Source organism: Callorhinchus milii, unplaced genomic scaffold, assembly GCF_018977255.1.
Source record: "Callorhinchus milii isolate IMCB2004 unplaced genomic scaffold, IMCB_Cmil_1.0 Scaffold4, whole genome shotgun sequence".
NCBI lineage: Eukaryota > Metazoa > Chordata > Chondrichthyes > Chimaeriformes > Callorhinchidae > Callorhinchus > Callorhinchus milii.
This window is the reverse complement of record NW_024704745.1, coordinates 42,484,109-42,505,141: the sequence shown is the minus strand read 5'-3', so window position 1 is coordinate 42,505,141 and position 21,033 is coordinate 42,484,109. Positions and strand designations below refer to the sequence as shown.

General features: G+C 43.2%; 1 protein-coding gene across 2 annotated transcripts in view; it reads right to left on the bottom strand.

The window, feature by feature from the left end:
• The window catches only part of tab3 (TGF-beta activated kinase 1 (MAP3K7) binding protein 3), a 53,180-nt gene extending 32,922 nt beyond the window's left edge, over positions 1–20,258 (bottom strand). For both annotated transcript variants that reach the window (XM_042334125.1, XM_042334126.1), the window contains exon 1: positions 20,218–20,258. The gene's annotated coding sequence lies outside the window, so the exon portion shown is untranslated. The remainder of the gene's footprint in view (positions 1–20,217) is intronic.
• Between the last annotated feature and the right edge of the window lie 775 nt (positions 20,259–21,033).

Genomic DNA, 21,033 nt, shown 5'->3' with positions numbered 1-21,033 from the left:
GGTTTGTCGGAAGATCTTCATCTTTGACCCTCCCCACCCCCCTCTGCTCCCACCTCCAGGTAAGACAGGACTGTCGGGCACCTTGGGGTGTCTTCGATGAGAAAGGCATTAAATAAATGTAAATTTCTATTGTATTGTAAACTGTAGCTGAACCCGGGAGCTGCACCTAACAATCAGGCACTTTTGGCTTTTCTTGTGATTCTCACAATATGGACTACAAAGATAGACAGATAAGGTTTTGCTGATATCATAGACACTTGAACTGTAGTCGTTATCAACATAAGCATGAAAAACTAATCAAAACAGGTAGACTTTGCCTAGATGCTGCTAGTTTGCCAGATAATTTCTCATAGGTGACCAAGAATGGGAGTTCTCCGAATGTACTGAAGGCCTACTGAATTCCACTTTGGTCACTTCTTAAGAGCTAATAAGTCATTCATCTAAACATAGGTAGACATACAACCAAACATCTAAAAATGCACTACAAAGACATTTTGAAACACCTCGGGGAAAAATTAAGCCAAAGGGAAGCATTTTAGATTAATAATGTAGATGCAACCTTTGAATGGCTGACAGTTTCACTTAAGTGTGCAAGATGCTGCTGACATCAATTTCTGCACATGGATGCAGTGACCAGTAGCCAGTTGGTCAGCCATTGAAAGTACACAGTGCATTCTATGAATTGCTTGGAGACGTCCCAACATGGTAAAGGGCTATATCAAATGCAAGGATTATTATTAAAACATTTAGTATCATTGTTATTGAAGCGGAAAAAATCTAGGCTTGGGGTGACAACAGTGAGAAGTGCGCATCAAGAAATGAGAAGGAGAAAGGCAGAGAAAAAGGTGGGCAGTGTGGTTCTACATTGAAATTAAAACCAACAACAACAAGATTACATTTGTATAGTGCCTTTCACGTCGGGAGGACGTCCCAAGGCATTGGACAGAGTACAGCATTTCAGACCCGAGCTGGGGTCGGGGGGGGGAGGGAGAACGGAGGGGAGGGGAAAGGGGGGTGGCCGATGGCATGGTTGAAGAGGAGGGTCTTGAGATGGACTTGAAGGAGGCTAAGGAGGGGGTGAGGCGGAGTGACTGGTGGATGGAATTCCAGAGGTTGGGGGCAGAGTGGCTGAAGGCTCTCCCGCTAATTGGGCAAAGTGATGGAGATGGGGTCACGGAGTTTGGTGCGGGAGAGGACACGGGCTCCAGAGTTCTGGATTATCTGCAGCCTGTGGAGGGAGGAGTTGGGAAGGCTGACAAGTAGGGCGTTCTCATAGTCAAGCCTGGAGGTGATGAAGTTATTAACCAATGAGTTATTGATTAATATTGTATCAATTTGTATTTTGCATAATAAGCCATAAGGAACACCATTTCCATATCCATAATGGGACCAAACCCAATTAGTACAGATGCCAGAAAGTCAGTAAATTTATATAATTGTACATTGGCATTTTTCTACAAAGCTCCTGGAGTTTAAATCTTACAACATTTGAGGTAATGGAACACATCATTTAAGCAAGAAAAAAGCCTGCATGTATTAACACGATGAGCCGGTTACACTATAAGACAAGATCTTCCCTCAATCATTGGCCCAGTCCCAGTACAAATCAGTTCCCAGTAAACCAAAGCACAAATCAGTTTTCAGTAGCCTAACAGCTAACAAAGCGGTTACTGTAAAATCGCCAACAAATTCAAATTGCTAACAGAGAAACACTTCCAAGAAACTAATACAGTACTAATATTTAACCCCTCATCTGCACCATTTGCCAGAAAGCTCCTTGTACATTAAGTCACAGGAACATCGGACAGAAATAGGCCATTCAGACCATCAAGCTTGTTTTGCTAGTTTATTACATCATGGCATTTTTCTACAAGGCTCCTGGAGCCTTCTACAAATCACTTTTTTATCCTATTTCCATGTCTTTTTCCCATATTCTCTACTTATCCAATATCTCTGCATCCCTAGTAAACATCCTAAATCAAGGGTGGCAATTATTTTGGCTGACGGGCCACTTCACGAGTTTTGATGAACTTCGCGGGCCACACACTTAATATAGATGCAAATGCTTAATAATAGCTCAAAATCAAGTCTTATACTTGTACATGCATAAAATAAAGTCTATATAATTGACATTCATTAAAATTGGATTAAATAATAACAACTCACTGAGCAGACATTTATTCGATATTTCTTCATTTATTCACATACTGATGAGAATAATGGGAAAAATGAAAGCGCTGATGTGCGTTAACCAGACAATTAAAGTCAGGCATTGTCTCCGTTGTTGCAATGCCGAGTACTGCTGCAAGGTGGTCATCAGTCATCACAGACCTATGTTTTGCTTTATTGAATTTCATCACATTGTCTCCTCGCATTGTTGATCCAAACAGCACAAGCATCCTCCGGGCATGAGTCTTTATTTTTGGAAAGGTATATTCATTTAGAGAGGCATAAAAACTGGGAAGCAGCATTGATTTGAATTGCTCCGCAAGCAATGGATCACATTGCTGGTCAATAAGCTCGAGTTGGAGGTCAAATGGGCCCACGAAGCTTACCAAAACCCGTGAAGTGGCCCGCCAGCCCAAATAATTGCCACCCCTGATTTAGGATGAGAAAGGTGAAGAGACAGGCCAAAGACAGGTCATTTTCGATCAAATTGAAAATCTGGAATCGGTGAGAAAATTCGGCATGTAAGTCAAGTAGTGACGAAGTATACTTTTTAAGGCTTTGATCACAAACAGTAATCTGCTGCAAAGTTGGAAAGTGGGCGAACAGCTTGTTTTCTATTTGACGCAATGAAATAAATAATTTCATCATAAATGACTTGACACTGCAATACAAATCGTGCACAATGGCCCCCTTCCGTTGCAGGTTTTGAATTCAGTTCATTTATGTGGCCCACGATATCAACGACAAATTCGAAATCAGAGAGCCAATTCGCATCATTTAGCTGTGGGAAATCTGAATCTTTTTGTTTCATGTCTAAAAATAAATCAATTTCTGTTCTAAGTTCCCACACTCTTTTCAAGACCCTTCCCAAACGAAGCCATCTTACATTCGTATGATACAAAACATCCGTATGCTCGGATTCCAATTCCTCAAGCAGAGTTACAAATTGCCTGTGGTTTAATCCTCTTGCTTGAATGTAGTTGACCATTTTCGCAACTGTGTCCACAACATTGCTTAGTTTTAGAACACTCTTAAAGAGGACCTCTTGGTGGATAATGCAGTGTAGAAAAACAATATTCTGTTCTGGATTTGTTTCTTTGACTTGATCGTGAATTCTTTTCAGTAACCCAACATATTTGCCTGTCAGATTTGGGCTTCCATCGGTGGTCACATTCACCAATTTTTTCCACTCCACTCTTAATTTTAAGATACATACTGCCTCCAAAAAGTCTTCTCCAGTTGCCATTATCTTTCATTGACTGCATTGATGCTAATTCTTCTGTGAGCTCAAAATGTTTGGTGATACCTCGAATAAAAATTATCAACTGGGCTGTGTCTTTGACATCACAACTCTGATCAAGTGCCAGTGAAAAACATGCAAAATTGCTTACTTTATTTTGCAACTGCATACTTTTTATTTTGTTTATCTTATTTTTTTATTTATTTTTATGTTATCTGTTTTATTTTCCACCCACACTGATAAAAAAATATTTAAAAGTCCATTCTTTGTTGGCTGTCAGCGTCCACTTTCCGCTTCTTTGTTAAGTTCATTTCGAATTAACGTCCTCTTCAGTGAAAAGTATTGCAGCAGTCGCTGGCCGTCTGTTTGAAAATTTGCCAATCTGTACATTTCTGACATCAGCCTGATTCAACACTTAAGGGAGCGTGCTCACAAATAAGCAGTGTGATTGGCTGCTGTTCCCAGTCAGATTCAAATGCGAAATTTGTGCAACTTTCTGGGACTGAATGAACTATAACTTTTTCTATTGCTAGACACAATGACGGGTCGGACAGCATCATTTGGCAGGCCGAATACGGCCCGCGGGCCGGATATTGCTCACAGGCCGGATATTGCCCTAAATGATTCTGCCTTACAGTATTCTGAGGCACTGCATTTCATATTTTCCCAAACCTTTCGTTTGTGTGAAAAAGCTTTCTATCTCATTTTTAACCAACTAGGCTCTAATTTTAAGAATATGCAACCTCATTTTAGATCCCTCTACCAGAGGGAACCCATTCATTAATTAGTTTGTCAATCTCTTCTATGCCTACATACTGTGACTGGTCACACTAACCTATCATGCGTTTCATGTTCGAATTTGTAGTATAAATGTTGGTTGTGTAATATAGAATCACTAAATAATTTTGGCTGTGGGGAAAGCTGTGGCATGTTGTACGGTGCAATACTTAAAATGATATTGTGCAGCCCTTTTGTTTTCAGTCCTGAAACCATATGTGTGTGTATATGTTACAAATGTGCGGATTAATTGTTGTAAATTGCAGAAATAAACTTGAATTGAGTGGGAATTGAGAATTAGAGTGAAATCAAACTTACAGTGGTTATCACGACTGTATTAAGCTCGGGCAAGGGCTTCTCTAAAGTCTGCTCCATTTCTGTTATTGTAAAATAGCAATCGGCGTTAATACCATGGACCCACCTGATGTGCGAAACACTCTGAGCTGGGGGCCCAATTGATGTAAAATGAATCAATTGAGGTGACACTCCTACTATTGGTCAATTGACTAAATATGGTTCCATTAGGAACTGTGAAAAGGGACATATTATGTCAGAGGTCACTTAGCAATCAGTGGTACAAACTGTTATAAAACACAATCACTCTACTTCACAGTAAATCATGTGAAGCGCTTTGGGACATCAACAACTCGATAAGGTACTATAGCAAATGCAAGGATTATTTATTTTAAATAGAAAGGAAGCATTTCTTATCAAAACTTCTTAATCGTTGATATTCAGTGCAAAATGAAAAGTTTGCTAAGAACCTGGCAAGCTCACCAACATTTTCTGAAACTGCCTCCACATCCAATACTTCTGGATAGCCCTTGATCGCCTTTACTGTACTATTCACTAGGTTTCCCATGAGAGTGCTTGTTTGGTTATGGGTCAACTGATTTGACATCCTGTCTACAGGGCATGTTGCAACATCCCACTCGGGTGTTACCTGATTCCAGGAAATGGTACAATGAAAATACCACATCATATTCACTTCTAGCAATGGATGAACAAATTATTTTGAACCTGGTGCAATATCGTTAAATGTGGATCATATAGATCCATTTCCCAAGCATTCTCCTCTCTAGTTTTGGAAAAATAAGACAACACTGATCATATTTTAAGACAGCTGGGCTTAACACAAGTTTCTGCACCTTGGTTTCCTGTGTTTCCTGAGTAACTACAGATATTTGGCCTGTATGAGTTTCTCATACGCTTACACAAAGGAGAATTTACAAATCTGGATCTTTCTTATTAGCCTGCATACCAATCCAAGGATATCCTGGAATAAGATATCACTGCACCATATGCAATCTTAATATGGATTTTGAAACAAATTTACTCTTGGCATTTCACTAAGTCTGCTGACTGTATCATCACCACATATAAAATTCACAAACCAAGCATCTTAGATTGTAAATGTTTTTTGAGAAGTCTATCTTTTTATTACATCCATATGATGGCAAAATGTTGTAGAAAACCAGGCTCAAACACTAACAATTGGCCATCTTGCAATGGATTTGTTTCTCAATCATTAAAATGTACTGAACAATACCAATTTTAAAATTAAAAAATTCAGCTTCTCTATCAATTTTTAGTACTACAACAATTTACATTTATCTAGGGTGGGAGGACAGCTCAAAGCACCACATACATAAATATAGTTACTACACTTTACAGTGGATACTGTAAAGCACTCTGAGATGCCTCAATGATGTGATAAGGCATGATGGAGAGTACTCTTTTGAGTTTACAGACAGCATTGGATTAATCTAAGATGTCTCTCATTATTAATTTACCTGCTGACACACACAACGATTTGCAGAATGGTCACTTGGTTGAATTATTGGAAGGAACTCAACAATTGTATCTGTACTGAGCACGATTTGTGCTACTAGCGGTATGGGAGGGAAGGAGAGAAGAATGGGGTCATTTTTGCTAAATGCTTTTTTAATACTTAAGATCCCACAAAGCTGTTTTTAATTTTGTACAAGGCCAACAGCTATGTGTACAAATGCTATTACTGCACAATCATCCTATGATCATAAATAGAGTGCTGAAATGTAAGTATAGTCCTGTCACTGCAATCTTACTCTCCACTATGCCGGAGTGAGCAGGGTATCCACATGACTTTCATTCTGATGCAGCTCATGTACCCAATACATTTACCCAACTTGTAAAAGGAGAAGGTATGAAAAGAGATAGAAAAGGCAATTCCAAACATAAATGGTGGTATATCGAATGTAAGGATTTGATCCTTATTATTGCTAACGTACTCCACATTTATGACCAATATTCTTAAGTACCAGTAAGACTTGGATAACAGATTTGAAATGAATGACAAATCCGTCCATGCTGTTCAGTTTACTCCAGCATTTTGATGTCCACAATCACTAATTAAATGCAGTTAAATGTATGGACACTGGCATAGAAAATACAAAAATAGTTCACTCTCCCCCTCTCTCCCAATTTTGTTTTACATAGCCTATCTGAGCTGAATTAAGTTATGGAACATTAAATATCTGGTTCCAAACCCTGACAGTCATTACAAAAGCTAAATATATCATTGAGGTACAATAGTAAGAAAAATACAATTATCAAGGTAATTTCACATTTAGAAGTATTCCAATTCTTAAATCTTGAATTTAAGTATTCCAGCAAAGCACATTTGCTTTTTTTTAAAATAAAACTATTCTAGCAGAACTCACTGCAAGTCCACCACAAGGTACAATCCCATCTATACAGTATGATTCATTTCTGCCAACGGATTTAAAAATATTTAGATTCATGAAGTCTATAATGCGCATTAACTTATGCCCTCACACTTCCTTACTTGGAGTGGAATAGCACCATGTCTCAATTTTGTTAAGAACTAATCATACGTTTTGCAATTTTTGGAGCATGTATTTAATACTCTACAACTTACCAATTCAAGACTCAATTCAGAACAAAAAAAAGGGTTGATCTGTTAAATTTGACGTGTATGATCACAAAGTAGGTAAATGTATTCAGGACTGGTGACAAATTACAATCCAAACTAACCTAAGAAAAAAGGGGAATAGAAGGAGACTCTTGTGTAGGAGTATAACCACTGACAGACTGGTAAGGGCCGAATGGCCACTTCCGTGCCATATCATTCTATTGTGAGGTTGTAAAGGGTTAATAGGGTGACTATTTGGGTTGGGGGGGTGGGTGCGGTCACAGGTGCTTTGGTGGATTTTTGCATCCGATGGATGGAAAAATCACATGGACAAATGAGGGGTATAAAAGGTATGGGCAGAGCTATACAGGAGCGTGTTTTAGTATTGAACTTGAACTAACACTTGATTAACACCTCTGGCCCCGAGGCAGTAACACGAGGATTGAAATCGGGTAAGGTCGTGCTATTTGTTACTGGGGTCCCAAGTGTTGGGGCTCGGTAGTTAAGTATTGTAGTTTAGATTGTAGTATAGGGTTTGTTGTTTTTGCAACAATTGTTCCGAAAGCGCAAATAAGTTTGTATTTCATTGTATAAAGTGAATAAACACAAAAGATTTTACAAATCTAAGTGTTAAGTGTAGTTTGTGAGATCGCTCTGACCAGACACGTATCTTCGACAAAATGGAGATGTTATTCTTCCCTGGAACACGGGAGTTCCATCACCAGATTTTGTCTAAAAACACAGCCACTGCACCAAAGTTGAACATCAATCTTTGAACACTATGTTGTTTGCTACTGTTAGTAACTAAATCTTTCCTAAACAATTATATAAATGAAAAAAAACATTTCTTCAAACCTGTTGAGACAAAGGTGAACTCTACATATTTATTGCATGTTACCAGTACATCACTGCACCCATTGTACTGTGCCAAGTTAAGAGAAACAATATATTTCAAAAGTGGTGGAGTCCAACTGATTATTGGGCATCTCCTATATTCTAGGGATGTGTTCATCTTTGTCCCTAGACAAATTCAGTACAGTCACATCAGGATTATGCTTTACAGGTTTTGCAAGAACCACTGCCTCCCTATTCTTCTGAGATTGTTAGCGATGTTTGTAATTTATGAAAACATAGCATGTAAAATACTTTTTAACCAAATACTTAAAATAACCCTTTAATTTGATACAGTGCAGGCTGACACTCTGGTATAGTACTGAGAGAACCCTGCATTTTCGATGGGACTGTCCTTCAGAAGACTGCCCTTCAGTGACTGCCTGCAGTTCAAGTGAGTGATAAAACATCCCAACAACAACAAAATTACATTTGTATAGCGCCTTCCACATCGGGAGGACTTCCCAAGGTGCTGAATAATCAATGTTCTGGATCCGAGCTGGGAATCGGGGAGGGTGGAGGGCAGGGGAGGGAGGGGAAGGAGGGTGACCGAAGGCACGGTCAAAGAGGAGGGTTTTGAGATGGGTCTTGAAGGAGGCAGATAAGGGAGCGAGGCGGAGGGACTGGGGAATGGAGTTCCAGAGGTGGGGGCAGAGTGACAGAAGGTCCACCCGCCAATGGTGGAGCGGAAAAGGCGGGGGACGTGAAGCAGGCCGAAGGCGGCTGAGCGGAGGGAGCAGTCAGATTGGTAGGAGGTTAAGGGGTCACAGAGGTAGGAGGAGCAAGGCCATGGAGGGCTTTGAAGGTGAGGATGTTAAACTGCATCCTCTGTGTGATGGAAAGCCAGTGGATTCAGGCGAGGATGGGGTTGATAGCGTCACGAGCCTGGTGCGGGAGAGGACATGGGCTGCAGAGTTCAGGATGATCTGCAGCCTATGAAGAGAGGAGTTGGGGAGGTTTGCTTTGTCGAGCCTGGACGTTATGAATCCGTGTATGAGGGTCTCCGCGGCCTGAGATGTGAGACAGTGGCCAGGTGATGTTGTGGAGGTGGGGTGGGGGGAAGCAGAGTGGGTCATGGCGCAGATGTGGGGTAGAAAATATAGTTGAGGGTCACAAGACGGCAAGGTTCCTGACTGGCTTAGCAAGGTGGAGTGTGCATCCTTGGATGGTGATACTGTCAGTGCCTGAGCTGGGGAGGTGCTGACGGGAGTCAATCAGGAGCATCTCGTCATACCTGGCGTTGGAGGAGAGTGACTGAGGAGGATAGGTCATTACAGAAGGAAGCCTCGAGTGGGTCCAGATGACTCCAAGGCATTCGAGAGAGGTGGGGGGGGGGATATTTTTTTCCAGGGGCTGTAGAAGATGGAGGTGGGTTGGGTGATGGTGGGGAGAGGGATTGAGGACTTAAGGGAGATTAAGTAATGGTCCGGGATGGCTCTGTTGGTGATGGTGAGGTCAGAGAAGCTGAGGCCCCGAGTGATCACCAGGTCAAGCAGGTGGCCATGGACGTGGGTGGCAGAGTGGATATGGAGGGAGAGGTCACACCACTAAATGAAGAGAAGGAATCCTATCCCAGTGCTTTGGGCAACAACCATGCAAATAACGTTGTGTTAAAATTGATTGATAACCATGTTATAAAGTGCCTTGCTAGAGTGAAGTCACTTATAAGTTATAACACATATGTCCTGTGGTCCACATGTGTGTAGGGAGCTGGCCAATCTATGCCAGAAGCTACGTCAGCAGCAATCTGGCAACCAGGAAGTAGGATGAGTGGTCATTTTGCTTTCATTGATAATAATCCTTGCATTTGATACTCCTTATCACGTCTTCGAGACGTCTCAAAGCACTTCACAGAATATATTGTGAAGTGAATTGACTGTATATTTTGTGCGCAAAACGCAGCAGCCAATTGCGCACAGCAGTGTCCCACAAAAAAAATTAGGCAATGGTTAAACAAAATAGACATATTGGGAAAAATTGATCCTGAAACCAAACCTAAGCAGAAAGAAAGTCAAATACGAGCACCTTAATCTGAAGCTGACAATTGTTATATCAACAAATACCAAATTGCCTCAAATGCTACAGAAATAGTAGGGCCACGTTATCTTCTAGATTGTATGGAGAGAGCCAAGCAGAAAGTCGCTTTCGATATACTTTTCTAGCAGGAATATTTCATCCTTTGGTGCAATCTCTGTTAGTGTAGGCCAAGACTTGACATTTAACCACATAATTTACAATTGGAAGTTAACTGTGGTGACTGTTTTTAAAAGGCAAAATGCAGTGAGGTGCAAAGATAGATTTTTTTTAAACAAGCAGCAAGATAGCTGTTCACTTGCATGATTGTTGCCCAGAACACTGGGAGCAAATGCCAGCCAATGTCACCATACATTATCACCTCCAACTAAAAATAATTCCAAATTCATAACTACTGTACCATTTATTAATGACAAATTCTTTTGGGCTTCATTAATTTACAGGATTTACAAAAGTGAAGGAATACATAAAGGCTCACAAGCTCAACCATTCTGAGTAAAGAACATTATTCTCCCCAAGAGAAGAGTGGAGGGAAGAGAGAAAGAAGAGAAACAGCCAGGCAACTTTACCCTATGGTTTCAGCAGAACTGAAATAGGCAGAACAGAGTTGCCTAATATCAATATCAAAGTACCACAGTTGCCATTAGGCCATGTTGTTCCCTTTATAAACGCAAACCAAGAAATCCAGCAATTTGGAGAATATGTAAAATGAACAAAAAATTTACCTCTACTTCTTCAGAAACCTCTGTTCCTTTTTTAAAGAAAAGTATACCTTTCATCTGCAACCATGTTATACTCATTTCAAATACAAAGCTTTGCTTGCTTTCATTTGCAGTTCTCACCGTGAGGTAGTTTTTTTATATCAAATGTTCTCTAATTGCCTGAAATTACCCCAGTTTTGAAACCAATGGAAAGTTGAAGCAAGAAAGATTCACATTATCCTATGGTACTATAAATATAGTAAGATCAAAAATCTACACCAAGCCACCTGGTTTCAAAGCCAATTCAAGTGGATGTGATTCAAAGTCTTCGCTAATGGCTGTAAACTGGCAATTTAAAAAAACATTGAGATGAATTGTATGCCATGCACTGCAATATGGATAGTCATAGAAAACAGATTGTGGACCAGAAATTCCCTAAACATAGTTTGCACGGCATGAACCCTGGATTCGTCTCAACATAAAACAGAGATTTACCTGCAAAATATATTCCACCATATATCCAGTGGTGCGCTTTGAAACAACCTCCTGACATGAACAGAGCAATATCAAATGCAATTAAAAAACGCAATCATCATGTAACACTGTTGCACATCGAATGACTATAAAGCAGCTCAAAATTAACATATTAGTACAGCCTGAAAACATCCTATCTACCTATTCTTTTGGTCAAGTCAAAACGTGGCTGTTTGTGGGACATTGTGTGCAAAACTAGCTGCCAGTTTCTGCCGACAAAATTCAGTCAATCCACTTCACAACATATCTTGTAAAGCACTTTGAGGCGTCTCAACGATGCGACAAGGCACTACATCAAATGCAAGGATGATGATTTTGAGATAGAGAGCAGGGGTTGTAAAACTTGTGTAAGAAAAATCTCCTGGGATCTCACGGTTTCTGATGCCATACATCAAAAGAACAATAAAATGGTTACCAGGCAAACTGCTTAGTGTTTAGTCAAACCAGGAGCTTTAACCACCTGAAATGACTGCATACAGTCATTGATCAGAGTCACTGATTAGCCGTACTATTGCAACCTCACTGCAGACATCTTCCTAACAACAGAGGCATCTCCTACCACTTCCCTAAAAGGATATTTAAATACTGCAGAACCCTGTACTTTGGAGTAAATCTATCTCGGATAAAGTGCGCCCCACATTCTATTCTCTAACCCAAAGGTCACCAATTATTATAATTCAAAGCTTGAATGACCAAGGAGTGCTCAGCCCTTCTCCCTATACTATCTTTTTTCTACAAGGACATGGAATGAAACATTAAATATTTAGGTGGACATTAAAGATCTCATACGACTATTCAAACAGAGAAGCAAGTTTTCCCAGTATCCTGGCCAACAATGCTGTTAGCTGTTTTGGGATCTTTCTACGCAAATGGTTGCTGTATTTTAACCACATTTTCTTCATCGAGTCCAAAAGATTCCCTGTGCCATATCCATTATTCTGATACTATACAACGTCCAAAAGTCACCAACCACAATTGGAAAAGAAAACTAAGAAAAATGTTTCCCTATCACCGCAGTCCTTTACAAAACATCTATGGTGCCTCTATTTCAGTGTGTCAGCAAATAATAATAAATCTCACTCAAACAGTATTTACTGTAATTAATTTTATGTAAAGTAGTTTTGCAAGTTCTAATGAACATAAATTTGGAGTTGAGTACAAAGCAATTGGTAGCAGTGCTCCTTGTATGGGATCACCCAAAACATTGGCAGATGTCATACACAGAATCTTGGCTCTTCTTCTCAACAATAAAATGTCAAAACAGCAAGTATCTTCATAAATGCAAAAATACTCAGAGGTATGATCATCATAATATGATTTACTACATTTCACTAACATATTTATGTCGGAACCTAATTATCCAACAGACTTAACTTATTGTAAATCATTTAAGAACTTCAGAGCCTGTATTTAATTGTAAATTTGTTTGCTGGTCTGGTAATCATAATTTTACTGTAATATTTTACTGTAATTGGCATCACTTCAAAGAGGTGCTGGATTTCTCTATCTCTAAGATAGCTAACATCCGCCTGGATGCCTCCTCCTCCTCCCCCTCATCACCTACCCCCCCCCCCCCACCCCTTGCCTCCTTCACCACCCTCTCCTCCTACCACAGCCCCTTCACCCTACACTCCTTTGCCCCCATCTCTCCCTACTCTCTTTCTCCCACCATCATCCAGACGAAGCCCACTGCCTCGACCCCATACCCAGCTAGCTTCTGGTCAATCAACCAGTCCTCTCCTCAGGCTCCGTGCCAATCTGTCTCAAAACCGCTGTCATCACTCCTCTGCTTAAAATACTAGCCTCGATCCCTCCAACCTCACAAATTTCAGACCCACCTCAAACCTGCCCTTCCTGGCCAAAGCTTTGGAACACATCGTTGCAATTCTACTTTGCTCACACCGCTCCCGCCACTCTCTACTCGAACTCCTCCAGTCCGGTTTTTGCCCTGCCACATCACAGAGAGAGCGCTCGTCAAAGTAACAAATGACCCCCTCTCTCGCTGTGACCACGGTTTCCTCTGCCTCCTCATCCTCCTGGACCTCTCTGCCACGTTTGACACGGTCGATCACATCATCCTCTTCCACCGCCTCTACTCCTTCATCCACTTTAGTGGGACCGCACTCACACGGTTAGAGCCCTACTTAACAAACTACCAACAATGCAACTCAGAAATGTTTTTTCCTCCCTCCCCCATCCGGTCACTTGTGGGGTATCCTAAGGTTATCTACATCCTCCCTCTCGGCGATGTCATCCGCAGACATGGGGTCAACTTCAAGCAAAATGTATGCAGATGACACCAAAATCTACTTCACCTCCAGCGGTGACTCCCTGTCCACTGATGTCCTATCAGCTTGTTTGACAGACATCAAGGCCTGGATGAGAGCAAGTTTCCTGCAGCTGAGTGCCAGCAAGACGGAAGACATCCTCTTTAGCTCCTGTCAAGACTACAAGATCCTCACCCTCGTATTCAAGTCCCTGCACTCCTCTGCACCCCCCTACCTCTCTGACCTCCTCTCCTCAAAACAGTACCCGTTGCTTTCGTTCCTCCGGGTCTGGCCTCCTCCTTGTCCCCCTAGTCCTCCGCTCCACCCTCGGCGGCCGTGCCTTCAGCCACTAGCCCCGAGCTCAGGAACTGCCTTCCTCACTCCCTTCGTCTCACCCCTGTCTTCCCATTTTCAGGTCTCTGCTGAAGACCTTTCTTTTCGACCGCGCCTTTGGTCACCTTCCCCCCACCCCCCCTCCCCCTGGCTCGACCCCAGGATCCGAAACTGTAAAGCGTTCTGAGACACCATCTGGCGTGGAGGGCGCTATATAAATCCAAGTTGTTGTTGTTGTCGTCAATGTCTTCTCTCCTGCGGATCTGAACTCCTCAATCTCCCGGGTTCTCCCTCAGATTCACTGAACCGTGTGCAACTTAGGCGTCAGGTTCAAACACCAGTTTTTCTTTCTACCCCACATCCGTTCCCTGACAAGGACAGCTTTTTTCCGCCTCCATCCATGTCTCACAACCAAAGCAACACACGCCTTCATCATTTCTCAGCTGGACTATTCCAATGCCCTCCTTGCTGGTCTCCCCAGCCTCACCAGACACAAGATTCAAGTAATTCAAAGCTGCGCCACCCGGATACTCACCCACGCAAAACTCTGTACCCCCATCACACCAGTTCTTGCTCAGCTCCACTGGCTCCCAAATACAGAACGGATCGATTTCAAGATCCTCTCACTCATTTCCAAATCGCTTCATGCCCTTGCACCTCCCTACCTCTCCGATTTGCTTATTCCCACTCCACCACCCATTGCCTCCCTTTGGCTTGCTCTGGCCTCCTGTTTGTCCCTCGCCCCCTCCGCTCCATCATCAGTGACTGTGCCTTCAGCCACTACACCCCAAAACTCTGGAATTCTCTCCCTCAATCCCTGCGTCTTGCCCCTCCCTCAATCTGTGTGTCTTGCCCCTCCCTCCCCACATTCAAATCCTGCCTAAAGACATTCCTTTTCGATCATGCTTACAGTCACCTCCCCCCTTCCCCGGGCTCGGGATCAGACTCTGCCACTGTCAAGCACTCTGGGCCACTACCCCATGTGAAGGGCGCTATATAAATGCAAGTTGTTGTTGATAATATGGAATAACCCAACACTCTAATTCTACTGCACAATATTTAAGTGGTGGTCACTTATGGTAATAAAATCAGGATTAAACCTGTTGGCAATTTGAGGAGCAAATAAAAGACAGAATTAATGCTATTGGCAAACTTGGTTTCTGCCTTAATCAGCCATTTTCGCATACCCTAACAAAGTGAGAGAATGACCTGCAACTGGAGTAAGCAGACAACTATTACAGCCACTCCTGACAACAGTATGTAATCAGACTCTACACCCATCCTTAAAGAGGTACTCAAAGATAAAGCCCCGCAATGGGCTACAGCACAGATCGTATGGCTCACATTAGAATTTAAATCAAGTTTTCATGGCAATTCACTGATCTTGGCCGAAGACATCAGCAGATTACCTAAAGCAAACTAAATACCAGAGCAAGGTTAGGAAAGCGTGAACAAGATCATTCATAGAACAAATTTCAATTGGTCGGAACACATTATACAGCACATATTTAGCCTATATGGAGCCGCCTTGACTAATCGTCCACAACAGTCATAATTCCCACCTGGACCTGTCTTGGTTTAGAACTAACCTGTCTGAAAAACTACCTATTTATTCAGACAAGAAATCCAATGTAAGTAATCAAAGCAAAACCATCAATGCAGAAGTCAGGCACTAAAAAAAACAGCATGTTTATAACCCTTAATCAATTTTACACCTTTCAATACACAACTGTGTAGAACATCAGATTTGTGAGAATAGGAAATCACCAATACAAGTATAATCATCCTAACTGCTGCATCTGCAGATACCTGATCAACTTAGAAGTTGTTGAAAATACTTCTTGTTATTCAATATTTGTTACATGCGGACATGATCTTTGAAAAGGGCAACAACATCATTGAGGAAGGAAACAATGAGCTCCAAGAACAGAAGAATTAAAATCAAAAAAGTAATGACAGCAAAGGAAAGGACACAAAGGAACACACTAAAATATATTATGTCCCAATACTGATTAAAAGTTATTTTTCTACAAGTTATTTTCATAAAAATGAAAATTATGATGCTCCCCTTGATGAACAAATGCACCAAATGGTGCGCAGGTGTTTGTCATGAGAACGATAAGCAAATGGGCTTGGGTAATAGTGTCTAGAAAGCATTATACAATATGGGTTTCAGACACACTTGTACCCAGAATTTTTGGGTTTCCAAATTCAGAGCAGTAAGTAACTACAGTTGAAGGTTCCCACCTGTTACTACTGATGAGCTGAGCCAATAGAAAAGTACTGCCACAACTTTTCCGCTACAATGGCCCTCGCCCGCTACAAATCCACCATAAATGTAGTTTCTGGCCCACGGGCCACTCACGCTGTTTACCTGACATCACTGAGGGCGGAGTGGCTCCAGACATTCATGCGCAATGCAGCGCAAGCGACAAATGGGTTTCACTCGGTGATTGTCTGTATGTGTGTCTCTATATGAGTATCTATGTCTCTTCTATATGTGTGTGTATTTATGAGTGTCTATGTGAACACGTGTTTCTCTGTCTGTGGATGTATGTCTCTGTGTCTGAGTGTGTGTATGTCTTTCTCTCTCTCTGAGAACGTGTCTGTGTCTGTGAATGTGTGTCTCTCTCCATCTGTGAGTGTGTGTGTGTCTCTCTCTGGGTCTCTGAGTGTCTCTCTCTGGGTCTCTGAATGTTGTGTGTGTTTCTCTCTCTCTCTCTGGGTCACTGTGAGGGCCGATCCTGAAAGACAAGAGGTGGTGAGCTCCTGTCGCCTCGCTGGTATGTGTGTTTCCCCTACACACAAAAATAGCGACCCACTTTTTGTTAAAGAAGCAATTAAGAATATTTTCAGGAAGAATTCCAGTTACCAGCTTTCCATCTAGTGCAAGTTCAAGCTTATGCTAGCTGCCTGACCAACTTGTGACCAACTTGTGACTATCTCAAGCAGAAGCGAGAAGGTAAACACATTCTCTGGGATCAAACTGGTGACACTTCTGATACAGGGAGAGCAAAGTTAACTCAGAGTCACCACACTGTGGTGGATTTGGTGATCTAATACCTGAACAATAGATGTCCAGAGTACTCCAGGGCCCTGTGGACGATTAAGTAGTCTCTTGATCGGTGTTAGTTGGACAGGGAAACACATCACTGAGGAATAAGATTATTTCCAATCTGTTCTCAATAATCATGCAATCTATCTAAAGGGTAGATAGCTGGACAATCAGAAGGAACTTCACCAACAACAAAATTACATTTGTATACCCCCTTCACGTCAGGAGGATGTCCCAAGGCACCAGGCAATCAGTGTTTCGGACCCGAGCTGGAGGTCGGGATTGGGGAGGGTGGAGGGCAGTGGGAGAAGGAGGGTGATCAAAGGCACGGTTGAAGAGGAGGGCCTTGAGAGCAGTCTTGAAGAAGGCAAGGGAGGGGGCGAGTCAGAGGGACTGCAGAGGGTGAGGGCAATGTGGCTGAAGCCTGCCTGCCAATGGTGGGGCGGGTGAGACAGGGGACATGAAGCATGCCAGAGCTCGCTGAGCACAGGGGGCAGGCGGGTTGGCAGGGGGTAAGGAGTTTGCAGAGCTAGAGAGGGAGCAAGGCCATTGAGGGCTTTGAAGGTTAGGACCAGGATCTTGAACTGTATCCTCTGTGTGATGGGAAGCCAGTGGAGTTGGTGAGAATGGGGATGATAGGGTCACGGAGACTGGTGTGTGGCAGGACACGGGCTGCTGAGTTCTGGATGATCTGCAGCCTATGGAGGGAGGAGTTGGAGAGGCCAACGAGCAGGGAGTTTGCATAGTCAAGCCTGGATGTTATGAATGCAGTGTTTGAGGATCTCAGCGGCCTGCAGAGCCGGGTGGTGTTGCAGAGGTGGGGGAAGGCAGAGCGGGTCATGGCACAGGATATGTGTTGGATGTGGGGTAGAAAGGATAGTTGAGGGTCAAACAAGACGCCAAGGTTCTGGACTGACTCAGTGAGGTGGAGTGTGTATCCTTGGATGGTGATGCCTGAGGTGTGGAGGCGCTGACGGGAGCCGATCAGGAGGGCCTCCGTCTTATTGACGTTCAACTGTAGAAAGTTAGCTCTCATCCAACACTTGATGTCTCGCAGACATTCTACCAGTACATCATTCTGGTGAAATGGGCAATCTTGGCTGACTCATTTCATGGACGACCCAAAAATACACTTTAGATCCCTCATGCGTTAGGTAGGGGCAGAAAAAAAAACAGGATGAATTTCTTATTGTATTATTTTCGAAAGTACACATGCAAGAACTTTACATAAGGAGAGAATCTTACACGTATCCTGCCCCACCCCCCGATCAGCTTGGACAAAATACTATCAGTACTCAGAGCCATAATTCTGTAATGAGGAAGAAAATGTTGCATCCAACTAATCATTAATTTGTAGAAATAGGTTTCAAAACAGAACATAAAGAACTAAATTTGTTTTTAATAAGCTATCCAAGCTTTTGGGTTTAATTTTTATAAAATGAATTCTGAGTCCAGTCAAAAAATTCTATTGTACTTGTTAACATATGATGTTGAGAAACATGGGTATGAATTCTGGTATATACCAAACCTGTCTCTCTAGACTGCTTGTATTTTCACTTTTCATAGTTATATGGAAAGACAGCTGTGATCTTATCCAATGCATCATATCTTGTCTATCTGAGCACACTTTCTAAAGCATCCAGCAAAGCTACAGGGGTAATCCTGGATCATACCCTGCCAATACCACAAATGACAGTCTGATTATTCCCAAATTGTCCCTAAAACAGTTTTATCAGATGGATTTTTGCTCATTCTAGCCCTTGTAAATTAAAACATTTCTGACTAATAATAATAATCCTTGCAATTGATATAGGGTCTTATCACATCTCAAAACGCTTCACAGAATACACTTTACAAAGTGAATTGACTGTAATTTGTGGGCGAAACGGGCAACAAATTGCACACAACAGTGTCTTACAAACTATCGTGGATTAAGTGAATAAATTATTATTACTTTTTAATTATTTGTTATTATTTTTTTGAAGGGATTATTATTCCCAGAAAAGAGATCCGTCAATCGACTAACAACCGGGTTCCTACATACTGCTGGGTAAACAGATGCATATGGAGTAAGGAAACGGGCCCAATGTTTCGCCCTGACCAGGAATCAAACCCAAGTCCTCTTGCTTGCGAGGCGAGTGCTCGAACCACTACGCTACAGCACTAAAGAAAATTCTCTCTTCTAAATGACACAAGTTTGAGATTGCAGTAAATGATCATAAGGTATGATTCAGTCAAAAATATGGTTATCTTTAGAAGCAAGTCTAAAATAAAGCTAACTTTAATTTTCTAGCAATAAATAATGCAAAATGGAATAATGTACTACATTCCAATTCCCCTTCTCACAAAAGACGAAAAACATATTCAATTAGCAGCAAATAATAATGTATAAATAGATAAAAACTAATAACGGAAAATGTAATCACATAGCTAGTCACCTATTTTCAAAGACAACACATTTATGAACTATTGAACAATTTAGAATGACACTGACATGAATGCAAACTGCATCCTCGCCCTGCAGTAATGAAGCATCAGTCATGGCAGAAATCGGTGCAACATTGTGTAGTGTGCATAATTATGGAATATTAAATACAAATCAATTAATAACCATACAATATTAATAAAACCTCACCCCCCCCCACCCACCCCGCTCACTCTCTCTGCTATTATGAGCGATTTAACTTCAGTCATGGATTGTCCATGTTTTGCAAAATCAGCTTTCCTGTCATCAGCGCAGCGAAGCTCAATACTTCAGCACTGTCGGGGTCTTTGACAAAACAGACCCAAACCAACCAGATACTGTGCTGACAGCAAAGGCGAAAAAGGAAACACAACACCTCACTGATCAAACAATGATAAGTGCAAACACTGCTGCGTGGCTTGTGTCGGGATGTGAACGCAGATGGGATTGGTTTTCAAGGGGGGGATAGTCCCCCAGTGGGTCACTCTGTGAAGACAGTGATGACACGGAGTGTGTTGAAGGATCAGCTGTGTCCGGGGGGCGACACCGGGTGATGCAGTGAAGGCCTTTTAATTGCCGCCAAAACACTGGGCACAGAACGGCAAACGGCTGTGCCCCAACCCAGGCCGAGGGCTGCCTGTGGGGACCTGGGCCGTGAGGCCTCACCTCACCTCACACACACCCACACACACACACACCAGGGACAGGGCCCCCCTCCCCGGTCACAGCGGCGGCGCCTCCCACACAGAGCTGGGCCCCGACAGCCGGCGGGACATCCCCTCCTCCCTCCCTCCCTCTCTCTCTCTCTCTCGAGCCGCAGCGGCCGCTCCTCACTCACCGCCTTTCATTCCTCCTCTCAGCCTCTCATTCCGCGGTGGGGGTGGGGGTGGGGGCGGCCCGGGAGGTGGAGGTGGGGGCGGCGGCACATGCGGCTCCGCTCCTTTCTCCGCCGCGCACTGAGGCCGAGGCCACAAAACAATATGGCGGCCGCTGGGGGCCGAGTCTCGCGAGACCCCGTCTCCTCCCAACGGCACTGGCACGAGACTTCCGGCGGCGGCGGCTCCGCCCCTCACAGTCACTACACCCCCCCCCCCCCACACAGTCATTACACCCCTCACAGTCACTACACCCCCCTCCCCCCACACAGTCACTACACCCCCCCACCCCTCACAGTCACTACACCCCCCTCCCCCCACACAGTCACTACACCCCCCCCCCCTCACAGTCACTACACCCCCTCCCCCCTCACAGTCACTACACCCCCTCCCCCCACACACTCACTACACCCCCCCACCCCTCACAGTCACTACACCCTCACAGTCACTACACCCCTCACAGTCACTACACCCTCAGGCACTACACCCTCACAGTCACTACACCCTCACAGTCACTACACCCCTCACCACCTCAGTCACTACACCCCTCACCACCTCAGTCACTACACCCCTCACCACCTCAGTCACTACACCCCCCTCCCCCACACAGTCACTACACCCCCCCACCCCTCACAGTCACTACACCCCTCCCACCCCTCACAGTCACTACACCTCCCCACACAGTCACTACACCCCCCTCCCCCTCAGAGTCACTACACCCCTCCACCCCACACAGTCACTACACCCTCCCACCCCTCACAGTCACTACACCCCCCCCA